This window comes from Gadus morhua, chromosome 5, assembly GCF_902167405.1.
Source record: "Gadus morhua chromosome 5, gadMor3.0, whole genome shotgun sequence".
NCBI classification, from domain to species: domain Eukaryota; kingdom Metazoa; phylum Chordata; class Actinopteri; order Gadiformes; family Gadidae; genus Gadus; species Gadus morhua.
Genome location: NC_044052.1, coordinates 18521308 through 18534030, shown reverse-complemented (window position 1 = coordinate 18534030; position 12723 = coordinate 18521308). Strand labels below are relative to the sequence as shown.

General features: G+C 52.0%; 1 protein-coding gene across 10 annotated transcripts in view; it reads left to right on the top strand.

Annotated features, from left to right (window-relative positions):
- Positions 1-879: 879 nt before the first annotated feature.
- Positions 880-12723, top strand: part of numb (NUMB endocytic adaptor protein) — a 39309-nt gene continuing 27465 nt past the window's right edge. For 9 of the 10 annotated variants that reach the window (XM_030356862.1, XM_030356857.1, XM_030356856.1 and 6 more), the window contains exon 1: positions 881-1094. The gene's annotated coding sequence lies outside the window, so the exon portion shown is untranslated. Of the gene's footprint in view, positions 1095-12723 lie in introns of all 10 variants that reach the window. The other variant, XM_030356853.1, reaches the window with a different exon arrangement.

Genomic DNA, 12723 nt, shown 5'->3' with positions numbered 1-12723 from the left:
CCTATGGGGGTTGGAGAGCACAGAGCAGCGCTTGGCCCACCGGAGCCGAAGCTATGCGAGGAATGCGGGTTAATGCTGATAAACTGGTGGCCTAATTAGGGGCCGGTTTTCATTACGAGCTCATTGGCTCGTATCTTGATTTATCCACACGACAAATGACACAGTCGGAGAACGGGGATTACATGTTCTCATTATACACCTATAGGCAGGCACTACCGGGGAGGGATAGTTTACAGGAACACGTTGTAACGAAGTATCTTTATAAATCACCCTTCGTGTGGCTGTCGGTTAAGTGGTTGGGATTGGTCACAATCATTGCTGATCTCTATTTAAATAAATATATTTTAAAAAGTACTGATAAAAATAATAATCCATCAATCATAATCATAGGCTCTTGCCAAATTTGAATTAGAAATGCACAGGTTATCTTCAATAAGTTACAACATAAAAAAAAGTGAAGGCGTTCATCACATTCCGAATGACTGCAAATAAATGAAACTTTTCCTGCGCTATTTGCCTTAGTGCGTTCATGCACCGGAGTTTGGTGCAGAATACCTCCGCAACCGATCCGACCCTGCGTCAGTAGGGCCTGTGTGTGTGTGTGTGTGTGTGTGTGTGTGTGTGTGTGTGTGTGTGTGTGTGTGTGTGTGTGTGTGTGTGTGTGTGTGTGTGTGTGTGTGTGCGCGTGTGTGTGTGTGCGTCTGTGCTTGCGCGTGCGTGTGTGTTTGTGCTTGCGTGCGTGCGTGCGTACCACTTTATAAATAATAACCATACATCCAAACGAAACTGCACTTGATTCTTGGACCCTATCGCCAATCGATCACCTTGACTTCGCCCGCGTCGTCCAATGAGCACTGCGCACAGGGGCGGTCCGTTGCCACGGGCGAAGTTTGGTTGAACCCGAGAGCAGCAGCCTCTCAGCGGCAGTAAGGTGTAGCGACTGGACGGTGCTGCTGCTGTTGCGAGGCTGTGCCCGACGACACACTTTTTTTTGTTTTGGTGGAAATTGAATTATTTTTGCTCACGGTTCGGGAGACACCGGTGACAACGACGTCGACGCGACGACACCGTCTGGAGCGGCACGAGGATCACAGGTAGGCAGACACGGACCCGAAATGTAGCACGCGAGGCTACGCGACGTTAGCCGTGTTTCGGACGCGGTTCAGAGTCCTCCTCCTCCGCACGGAGCTAGCGTTAGCCTCTCCGCTAGCCTCGGTGTTGCCCACTGTGTGGATCCTGATCTCGGTGCCAGGTGGTGTTTCGTATTGTACACACGACAACGTCGTAAAAACGCTAATCGCGAGGACGACACTGCGTTCACCGGGGTTTGATGAATCCCGGCTTAGCGGTGTGCGGCTGTAGGTGAACCCTTCCCGGGCAGGTGGGAGAGAAGGGTTGCTATGTCGTGAGCAGCTAGCTCGTTCACTAGCCGACATACCTCCCTGGTGCTGTCACTGCCCCCAGACCAGGGACATCCTGACCCACATCGGGCAGGTTGGACAGTCATGGTGAAGGTATTTGGTTGGATGGGTCTCCTAGATGGTCCGCCTTTACGTACCCCGCTGAACGAGGTGTGTTGTGTACATTGGATGAAGGTTTTTCTATTTCACCCGACACACGCTGTCACACTTCACCTGACAAGTAGTAGGATCACATTCAGTAGCCTTCTCACCTTCTTCACTTTACACACCCCTATTTACGCAACATTGTTCAGCTTTCTTACAAGTTGGGGTAAATTGCTTTTTTGGAAAAGTTGTTCCAGCTGAACAAGGAACAGAGGTAAAGTTAGAAACATGAAAGAAATGTAACTAGAAAGACCAACCATCTGAATCACTGGAACACATTGATCCATACTGTGGAAGATGTCACCATTTGTCCGATGCCCAAGTCTCACTGTCTCTTTTATACGTCGTTGTGTACTGATATAACATAGTAATGGTTGTGTACTGATGTAACAACACAGTAGTAGTTATCAATATAGTAGTGTTTGTGTACTGATATAGTAGTGATTGTGTACTGCTATAACATAGTTGTGGCATTGTGCTGATAATATTTTTGTTGTGTGCTAATAATATATAGTTTTGGTTGTGTACTGATATGATTTAGTAGTGGTTGTGTAATGCTATAACATAGTAGTTACTAACACACGTCACACTCGCTTGCGCAAGTGTTGCCCCGCTATGTTGTCTGTCGTAACCGTCAAACGGGCCACTCACCTCAACCTGTCGTTCGGTCGGTCACATTCTACCAATGATCTTCGCAGCGGTGCACTCTTTGCATAGGCTTGCAACATTTCATCCCGCATTGTGATAAATCGTGTCGTGGGATCTTGGCGACGGAAGAGGTGGTTCAATAGAACGTGTCATTCATGTGGTAAGCTCTGGAGACGTTGCGAGGTATTTGGGTACCTGCCCTGGAATCAAACTGACCGGTCTTACAGCACTAGTTTTACAGATGGATACCTGTTTTGGTCCATCTATGCGTGAAAGCGTACCTTTGCTCTCTCAGTATCTCGCCCAGTATCTCACGTATCCCCCCCTCCCCCCCAGCATGCGAGCAATTACCACAGTGTAACCAGTGGCTCCAGAATCAGATAACCCCTGTTACCGTGACTGTATTCGGAAGGTGTCGCAGGAAGTTTCGTATGCACAGTCTTAACCAACTCCACACTGTTTTACTCACCAAGTGTAATTAGTTTTGTGTTCGACAACGGTTCATAAGAATCACCCTGTATTACTCAGGCGTGTTCCTGAGTAATACAAGGTAATTCAGAATCACCCTGTATTTCTCAGGCTTGTATTTAGCAGCTGGTCCTTCATATGTCATGGTGTGTAAATAGTGTCCTCGCTGTGTGCTGTGCCTGTTTACTTGCACAAACTCATTTACATTTGGGGCATTTAGCAGACGTTTTTATGCTGAGCGACTTACAAGTCAAGTACATTTGTCAGAAAAAAGAGAAACAAGAATACTTTGCTGTCGGTACAGTTATGATGTTCATAGAACCAAGTGCAAGCGCTAACAGTCGCTAGGTTAACCCGTTCCCCGTATGCAGCAAAGATAGCTAGGATAGGATGTTACACAATGCTGAGTGTGATGTACGTAACGGATAAGATGGAACAGACACTTTGGGCTGCAGAACGCTGCAGCTTTCAATCTAAACACGGAGGGAAGATCAACGCGGTTACATTGCAGCTTACATTATGTACCGTTCGCCATGGCAACGAGACAGCGTGTGTACGAGTGGAAACCCTCATCATCATTCCGGGCCACATTGCAATCAAGGCGTCTGCAGCACCAGGAAATACTCTACAGTGTACACCACCATCCCCATATTCTGAGATGATTAGGAGCAGGAGAGAGAGAGAGAGAGAGAGAGAGAGAGAGAGAGAGAGAGAGAGAGAGAGAGAGAGAGAGAGAGAGAGAGAGAGAGAGAGAGAGAGAGAGAGAGAGAGAGAGAGAGAGAGAGAGAGAGAGAGAGAGAGAGAGAGAGAGAGAGAGAGAGAGAGAGAGAGAGAGAGAGAGAGAGAGAGATTGAAAGGAGGGAGCGGAAGGAGGGAGCGGAAGAGAGAGGGAAGAAGGGAGAGCAGGAGAGCGAGAGAGGCTCTGACAAGATTCCCGAGACAAGTGAGAGCTCTCATTTGCCACTGACCCCGATTCAACATTAGAGGCCTAAAATAGACCCGACGGAACCACAAGGAGGCCGTCTCCGGTTCTGTTTATGCGTAGACTGCTCCGTGAGTTGTTGTTGTTGTGTTTAGCAGCTTGTTGTTTCTGGGCTGTTTGGTTAGCATCTTATCCCCCACACATACCCTGACTCCCTGCTCCCGGCCGCCAGAGTTAACGCCGTGAAAACACAGACGGCTGAGCTGCCGTAGGAAGCAGACGGGCGCAGAGCCGTTTCCTCTCACCTCATCCATCTCTATTATTGTTATTGTTATTGGCGTTAGCTTCTGTAGCTCCATGTGCCTCAGACCCTGTGGGTTCTCTGTGGTTGTGGTACGACCCGTCCTTCGTAACGCTTTGAGCTCCAGAGCGTGCTGCACCGTTCCCCTCCCAGGGACTTTATCAACAGTCCTAACGAGATCCATCGGGCTTTGGCTTTCTTTTTCTGTGTTGCTGTGTTCCGCCAGTGGATCAAGGGCTGGGTGGTGGTGGTGGAGCTGGGGCTTGGTGGTGGTTTTGGGGCTGGGAGGGGGCACTGGGTGGTTTTGGGGCTGGGAGGAGGTGGTGTTGGGGCTGGGTGGTGGTGGGGCTGGGTGGTGTTGGTGTGGTGTGCACCACTGTATGCACGGAGCTGTCTTTCAGGTTTGCCTGCTCTGGGCCTCTGGAGCGCTGTCAGTGTGGGGGTCTCAGAGGCTCCCATTGTCTCAGGAGGCCGGTCATGGGCCGCTCCTCCTCCTCCTCCTCCTCCTCCTCCTCCTCCTCCTCCTCCTCCTCCTCCTCCTCCTCCTCCTCCTCCTCCTCCTCCTCCTCCTCCTCCTCCTCCTCCTCCTCCTCCTCCTCCTCCTCCTCCTGATACCTGAGCCTCCAGGGCTCATGTTTAATTCAGCCCTCTGATCTCTGCTCGGTCAGTCTGGACTATCCAACCCAGGCTAGTTGTCACATGCTAGGCTTCCCATTGTAGTTGCAGACAGGACTCTCTTCTTTAACATAGTGGGGAGTTTGATGGCTCCCTTTATAAACATTAAGTCCATACCACCATAAGTCCAGTGACCGGTCTGGTTGACCCAGGCCACCTCCCCACCCCTGGAGTTCTCAGACCGCGTGTTTGGGTCTAATTCTCCGGCTCGGACGTAGCGACTTGCTGACCAGATTGAAGCTCCTGCTAGCATGCTATGGTGCTGCACGCTAGTAGGTGTGTACATCAGACATGAGAGGCAGCAGGATCTACTCTTTGCTCCAGCTGCTAAGATGGGTAATGCCCAGAGCGGACCTAACTTTATTTGTGGCTCCCAAGGAGTTTCCTAGTTAGTAATTTAGTGATTGATTAATTATGCGAAAGGCAATACGAGAAGAGGAGGTCTAAAATAGTTGTTGGTAAGAGGCCAATCAGACCGGCAGCATTAAACCCTCCCTTATCTCACTATACAGATCCTCCATCAGATGGTTTCACAAGCACCCTGTTGTTGTTGTTGTTGTTGTTGTTGTTTTTAAGGATAAAGTTCTACCACGTATTTGAGGGATGTGGTTTCAGTGTCAACCCCCACAAGTATCTCTTTGTGTGTGTGTGTGTGTGTGTGTGTGTCATTTCCCCTTTCATAAATGCCGGGCATCCCCCCCCCCCCAATGGACCCCCCCCCTCTCTCTTTGAACCCTGCCGTGGTGAAGATTGCCGTGGCGATGACTCCCGGTTGCCCTCTCCCTGGCTGGCTCCTGTTCCCTGGTAACGGGCTGGCGTTGCTTGGCGACCCGATGATGGAAGCGCTATGACCCAAGGGTGATATGCACCAATCAGAGGGTCCCCCACCCCCCACACCCCCCATCCCGACAGAGTACAGGCCCATCACCCTACTACACTGTTACTATACAGCAGACGCTGCTGTCCAAGGCAGGGTGCGTCCTGACGGAGCAGGTAGGGCTTGGTCCTCCTGATGGGGCAGCTAGAGGGGCAGCCAGGGGTAGGGCTGGGTCCTCCTGATGGGGCAGCTAGAGGGGCAGCCAGGGGTAGCCAGGGGTAGGGCTGGGTCCTCCTGATGGGGCAGCTAGAGGGGCAGCCAGGGGCAGCCAGGGGTAGGGCTGGGTCCTCCTGATGGGGCAGCTAGAGGGGCAGCCAGGGGCAGCCAGGGGTAGGTCTGGGTCCTGACGGAACAGGTAGGGCTGAGGCCTGGGAGGCAGCTGGCCGTGAGCCCAACTGATTGGGGGTCAAAGCCGGTATCGTTATAGCGGCCAGTCCGACACCTGCTCCCCACCAGAGAGAGACCCCAGAGAGAGACCAGAGACCTGCTCCCCACCAGAGGTAGACCAGAGACCTGGTCCCCCCCAGAGAGAGACCCCAGAGAGAGACCAGAGACCTGGTCCCCACCAGAGGTAGACCAGAGACCTGGTCCCCCCCAGAGAGAGACCCCAGAGAGAGACCAGAGACCTGGTCCCCACCAGAGGTAGACCAGAGACCTGGTCCCCCCCAGAGAGAGACCCAGAGAGACCAGAGACCTGGTCCCCCCCCAGGAGAGAGACACCAAGAGAGACCAGAGACCTGGTCCCCACCAGCGAGAGAGAGACCAGAGAGAGACCAGAGACCTGGTCCTCCCCAGAGGTAGACCCAGAGAGAGGCCAGAGACCTGGACCCCACCAGAGAGAGACCAGAGCGAGACCAGAGACCTGGTCCCCACCAGAGGTAGACCCAGAGAGAGACCAGAGAGAGACCAGAGAGAGGCCAGAGAGAGGCCAGAGACCTGGTCCCCACCAGAGAGAGACCCAGAGAGACCAGAGACCTGGTCCCCCCCCAGGAGAGAGACACCAAGAGAGACCAGAGACCTGGTCCCCACCAGCGAGAGAGAGACCAGAGAGAGACCAGAGACCTGGTCCTCCCCAGAGGTAGACCCAGAGAGAGGCCAGAGACCTGGACCCCACCAGAGAGAGACCAGAGCGAGACCAGAGACCTGGTCCCCACCAGAGGTAGACCCAGAGAGAGACCAGAGAGAGACCAGAGAGAGGCCAGAGAGAGGCCAGAGACCTGGTCCCCACCAGAGAGAGACCAGAGCGAGACCAGAGACCTGGTCCCCACCAGAGTTAGACCCAGAGAGAGGCCAGAGAGAGGCCAGAGAGAGGCCAGAGACCTGGTCCCGACCTGCAGTGCACCCAGAGAGTTGGCGGAGTGGGAGAGACGCCTGATGTTAATTAGCATCGGGGTCATTTGCTAACGAGCCCGCGGGCTGAGGTTCTGAGCGACGGCCGGTCCGGTTCCGCATCGCCGCCCGCATCGATGTTTCCAGTGACCTCCAGAGGCGGTGTCGGGTGACACCGGCGGGAGGTCCGCGTCACTCTAACTTTAATGAAGCTGTATGATGTTACTATGAAGACATGGCGTTGTGGTGTTTTCAGCCGTGGCGCTCCGAGCTGGGTGTCTGGGTTAAAGACGTCTGGGCAGCGGCGGGCTGGGGGCCAGCTCTGCGTCTCGGGGCCTTTTTTCTGCTGCGTGATCAGGTTTGTTCCTCTCCTTCTGGGTTGTGCTGACTCACGCGGTAGGAAGCTCCTTCCACTCCATCTGGGCCCGGCCTGGCCGGCGCTCCGCCCCTGCTGGGTAACAGAACCTCCGTGTCCCGTCCAAGTCCCGGCTGGCCACCGTCGTGACGTCCTGTTGGCCCAACGTGGTTAGAGGTGCTAATAATAATTCTCTCTCTCTCTCTCTCTCTCTCTCTCTCTCTCTCTCTCTCTCTCTCGATATATCTATACACTTTTTAGTGAATGCATTACCACAGTGAAAACTTAAATCTCAAATGTCATTTCTCAACATTTAAAAGCATAGAAATAGTAGCAGACATAGAGGTTAGGAGGGTTCGACGATAAAAGCTCTTTCTGAATGTCTGTGTTTTGCAGTGATTCAGAACCACAAAGAGGGTCAGGGTTTCTGAGTCGGCGGGAATGAGGTGTTGTGGGTACTCAGAGAGAGATTTTTAGGCACCGTAATCAATGAGGAGCTCTCGTCTCTCCACCGACTGAGGGAAAGGGTGTCAATTATTAATGAACGTCGTATCAGGTTTGGCCTTGAGCAGCCGTGCATCTTGCGTTTTTTTCTTTTCTTTCAGCGTTTATTCAGCGCTCCGTCTGTTTACTCCCCTCCTAATCCATTTATTTAGTTTGTCTGTTTGTTGAGGATCTGGCACGTCTCTGGTACTCTTCTGCCCAGCCGAGGGAGGGAGAGTGAGGTACACGAGGATCGAGGGAGGAAGAGAGGAATACGGACAGTGGGAGGAGGGGGGAGGGAGGGAGGGAGGGAGGGCGGGCGAGAGACGGACACCGTGAGAGAAGATGGATATAGCCGAGCGGCGAGCGACGGATATGGAGGTCGAGGTAGAGAGAGGGGGACATGAAGAGAGCGATAGAGAGGGAGGGAGACTACAGAAGCAGAGCGAGAGGAGTAGAGGGCGGGCGAGCCTTATAAGCTCTCTCGTTCTCACACTCGTTCTCTGGCTCCTGGCTATCCCACACTCCCCTCAGATAAGATGAAGTAAGGTACCAAGAATGTAGGAGCCTTTTCCTGCTGGAGGAGGGGGGAGGAGGGGGGAGTGGCAGCAGGTTTAGTTGGTCTTGCGTCTGCGTTGCCTTTGGCCTTGCAGATGTGTGTGTGTGTGTGTGTGTGTGTGTGTGTGTGTTGCCTCTTTGCAGTAGAGAGATAGGGAGATGGGGGAGGCCGGAGGAAAGCCAGGGTGTACGACCAGCGTGGCGGGGGAGGGGGGGGAGGCGGTACGGCTGGTGTATGTTCACACCACAACACTCACCCTAACACACGGATCTAGCTGGCCCTGAGTCTCTGAGAGACGGGGACTCATAAAGGGGGGAGAGGGAGGGAGACGGAGGGAGGGAGAGGTCAGGGAGGGAAGAGGATGGAGTGAGAGACGGAGGGGGGGAGGGAGAGAAGATGGAGTGAGAGAGAGAGAGAGACGGAGACTGAGGGAGTAAAGAGACGAAGAGAGTGAGATTGGTACAGATAGACGGAGAGCAGAAGAAGTAGGAGAGCTAGACACAGGGAGAGGGAGAGACAGAGGATGGATACACGCCGAGTGGAGATGCAGAGGGAGATCTGAAGAGTGCAGTGAGAGAGAGGGCTTCAGAGCGCGAGTGTGTTGCTGAGTCGACAGGCCGTGGGAACAATGGCCTCCCTGTCCTCCCCTCTGGGTTTCCCTGAGTCGGGCCAGGAGCTCCATCTGGTCCGGGGTGTGCTGCCTCCTGCTAGCTGCTGGTCTGGGGTCTGCCGCCTCCTGCTAGCTGCTGGTCTGTGGCCTGCTGCCTCCTGCTAGCTGCTGGTCTGGGGTGCGCTGCCTCCGGCTAGCTGCTGGTCTGGGGTCTGCCGCCTCCTGCTAGCTGCTGGTCTGGGGTCTGCTGCCTCCTGCTAGCTGCTGGTCTGGGGTGCGCTGCCTCCTGCTAGCTGCTGGTCTGGGGTCTGCCGCCTCCTGCTAGCTGCTGGTCTGGGGTCTGCTGCCTCCTGCTAGCTGCTGGTCTGGGGTGCGCTGCCTCCTGCTAGCTGCTGGTCTGGGGTGCGCTGCCTCCTGCTAGCTGCTGGTCTGGGTCCTCTCTGCTGGTGGTGAGCCGGCCTCTGGTCTCTTTGGGTCTACTGCGGGTGTTGCTAGCCCTCTGAGGGGCCACATTTGGTCCCTCAGTGATGCTCCTTTAAGGATCCTTTAAGGGGTGCATGGAGAAGGGTTGGATGGTGACGGTTTGGGGTTCTTTATATACTGACATCAATAAGTCATCCATATGTTTCGACCAAATATATCTGTGCTGATGTGATATTGGTTACCTTTTGTACATATGTATCTACTCTGAGAAATGGTTATGTGAACGTGAGGACCACATTTAGCAGAATCTATCTACTATCACCTTCAACTATTTCTGTTACTCCACAAGATCTGTTTATTGACGGCAACAAGGCCTCTCAGATCAGGACGGGAGTACTCAGGACAACTCAGAGGACAATGTTATGCGCACCAGAAATATCTGTTTCCACAATATCACTGTTGTGGTTTGTTGGGTGAAGGCGGGCAGAGCCTAAAGTCTGCCTGCTCAGAGAGCAGGAGACCCAGTAGGACACTGGCTGTCGTGTTGGAGTGGCCCAGTAGACCACTGGCTGGTGTGTGAGTCGGGCTGCTCTGGGCCTGGGTAGTTCTGCACGTGTCATGACTCATGCAGGTGCTCTGGGAAGCTGTCACTGTAATGACATAGTTGTACCCTTTGCATTGCAGCTGTTCCTGTAGTCACTGCAGTCATAAAACAAAACAAAAGCTTTCACTGTGGACTTGAAACATAACAGGGCCCACTGAGAGGAGCCAAGCAGATGTAGAATCCACTCTTTGGTTGATTTAAGGAAATCCACAACCGATGCTATAGTACAGTACAGTAGGCCTTCCCTTTTGTTATTTCCTTAGTGTTTCTAATCAGGTGTACAGGTGTGTCTTTCCTTAATAAAAATGTCAGTCAGCCAAAGAAGATAAGAGTCTCGTGGTGCCACAGGCCATGTCTGCCAATTTTTTTGTTCGGCCTCCGGTTCTCCCGGCCAGCTAGCGTTTAGAGCCAAGATGGCCGCGAGGGAATGGAAATGAGACCCATTGTTGCATCTCTATGACCGTGGAGCCACGACTAGAGGCCCCGCCCCCCCGCGGTCAGGTGACCCGGCTCGTACGAACGCATTCCTGGAGCGGATTACGCAGCTCGTCAGCTGGGCTCAGCCTGGCTCTCGGGGCCTTCTCCGAACACGCAAACCTGCTGCACCGGTTAGACCGGACCGCTGACACACACACACACACACACACACACACACACACACACACACACACACACACACACACACACACACACACACACACACACACACACACACACACACACACACACACACACACACACACACACACACACACACACACACCAAAACCTACTTCCTGAGCAGAACAAGCGTCCCGCTAAGCATTTGTTTTGATGCGTGCCCCTGAATCTTTTTTGGGGGGGGGGGGTGTTGGTCCCTGACGTAGTCCTATAGATGGTGGTGGGAGGGGGAGGCAGGGGGGAGCTCATGGGCGGGTGGTTTTGGGTGTGTCGCTGGTAGGATTCGCATGAGTACTTCTCCTAGATAGCACCCTGTTCCACCCCAATTGTTTCGTCACACACTCTCACTCACACACACTCAACCTCCCACACTCATAACCCATTCCTGCCTCTTTGTAAATATTACTACACAATTGCAGCACACTCAAACTTGCGCTTGGGCTTGGTTGTCCCTGACACACACACACACACACACACACACACACACACACACACACACACACACACACACACACACACACACACACTAGAGAAGACAGTACACGTTAGTGTGTTTGGATTACATATTAAGCCCTGGCCCTGGCTGTGACTAGGTATGCTGTTCTAAGTGTCAACACTCGTTTCCGCTGGATGTTAAAGGACAAAGTATTTTCCTGTGATTCATGTTGGCTCTTGGATACTATGGACCGTTGGTACTGAAATATAGATCCCTATTCCCTTCATCCCTTCCTGTTCGGATGAGTATGTGCACTGTTTATTATAGAGACCTAATATAAGAACTTTAACGACAATGCTTGTCATGACGTCATATAGTTGGTAAAATAGGTTCAATGTAATGTTCAACGTGTTATTATGGTGCATTTGAGATCTCTAACCAACCAGAATATAATGAAGGCTTGTATTAAAGTATTAATAATGTATCCATACTTGCTTTCTCAGTTAGCTGTGACCTTCTCATGGCGGTCTGGTTAACAGAAGGGGGAACGCAACTGAACCTGTATCAGTTCCTAGCGGATCTGAACCTGGGAGTTCGTCTGCTGGCGCTGTTTCTGCTTTCTTAGCGATCAGTGAGTCATTGGAGGATTAAAGGGCTGCTCGATTATGGTAAAAATCATAATCACGATTATTTTGGTCATTATTGAAATCACGATTGATCAAACGATTTATTTTCATACACAAAATGGTCAAAAAGAAAATGTTCAAATCTAAAATAATGTAGAGATATGTATCCAGCTGTTTTGCACTTTCGATAAAACATTTAATAAAAAAAATATATGTATATTAGTTTTTTGATCATTTGACGCTATAATCGAAATCGTGATCAAAATTCAATAATCGCCCAGCCCTAGAGGATTCAAAAGGTTATTCTTTTGCTATTGGATTAGACTCATGATCGTAAATATGATGTGGGGTGTGATTGATACCGGCTGTGTTGATAACGGTGATTTCCATGAGTCAGCTATGAGTCATATCATCGGATATGGACAGGCTGTGAGGGCCAGTGTGTTTAGTAAAGATTACTGAATACCACAATGAATAAAATGAAGGCTTATTAGCCTTTAGCATACCATTCTCCTTCTCATGTCTTCCTTCCACTATATATGGTTCACATCTTTATTCATGTTCCTGTGCGTTGTAGTACTGAGTAGGGCCCCTGAGCCTGTGTTCCTACCCCCAGCTGGAGAACCTCTAACCAGGGCCCTGCCACCAGGCGAGGCCAGCAGCACTGTGTCATTTGCTAAAGCCTTGTAAAGGGCAGCACCTGCCGCTACGCTTAGCCGCGGTGGGTTAGCGCCCGCAACAGGTTAGTTCAACCCTCAGCGGCGACCAGGATTGACGGCAATTGGTGTTTCTTGTGCTAGCATCCGTAGCACTGACGTGAATGGCATTCAAACATGTACTTACACAACATGACTACAGCTAACGCAGCTATAGGCCTAGCTGACGAGGAGCCTTCCCAGACTGTTCTGCTCTGCTGGACCCGAATGACAATGCATTCTTATTCAATGCGACAGTGTCTGGGTTAAGAGCTGGGACTTAGGAGGTTGAGCAGGCTGTCTTGTAACCGGAAGGTTGCTGGTTCGATCCCCGTCTCGTCCTAGCCAAGTGTTGCGGTGTCCCTGAGCAAGACGCGTAACCCCAACTGCCCCTGCTGTTGCCTTGCATGGGGAACACCGCAGTGTATGAATATGTGTGTGAATTGGTGAATGTAGGCCATTATTGGACAATCCTATGAGTAGCCGT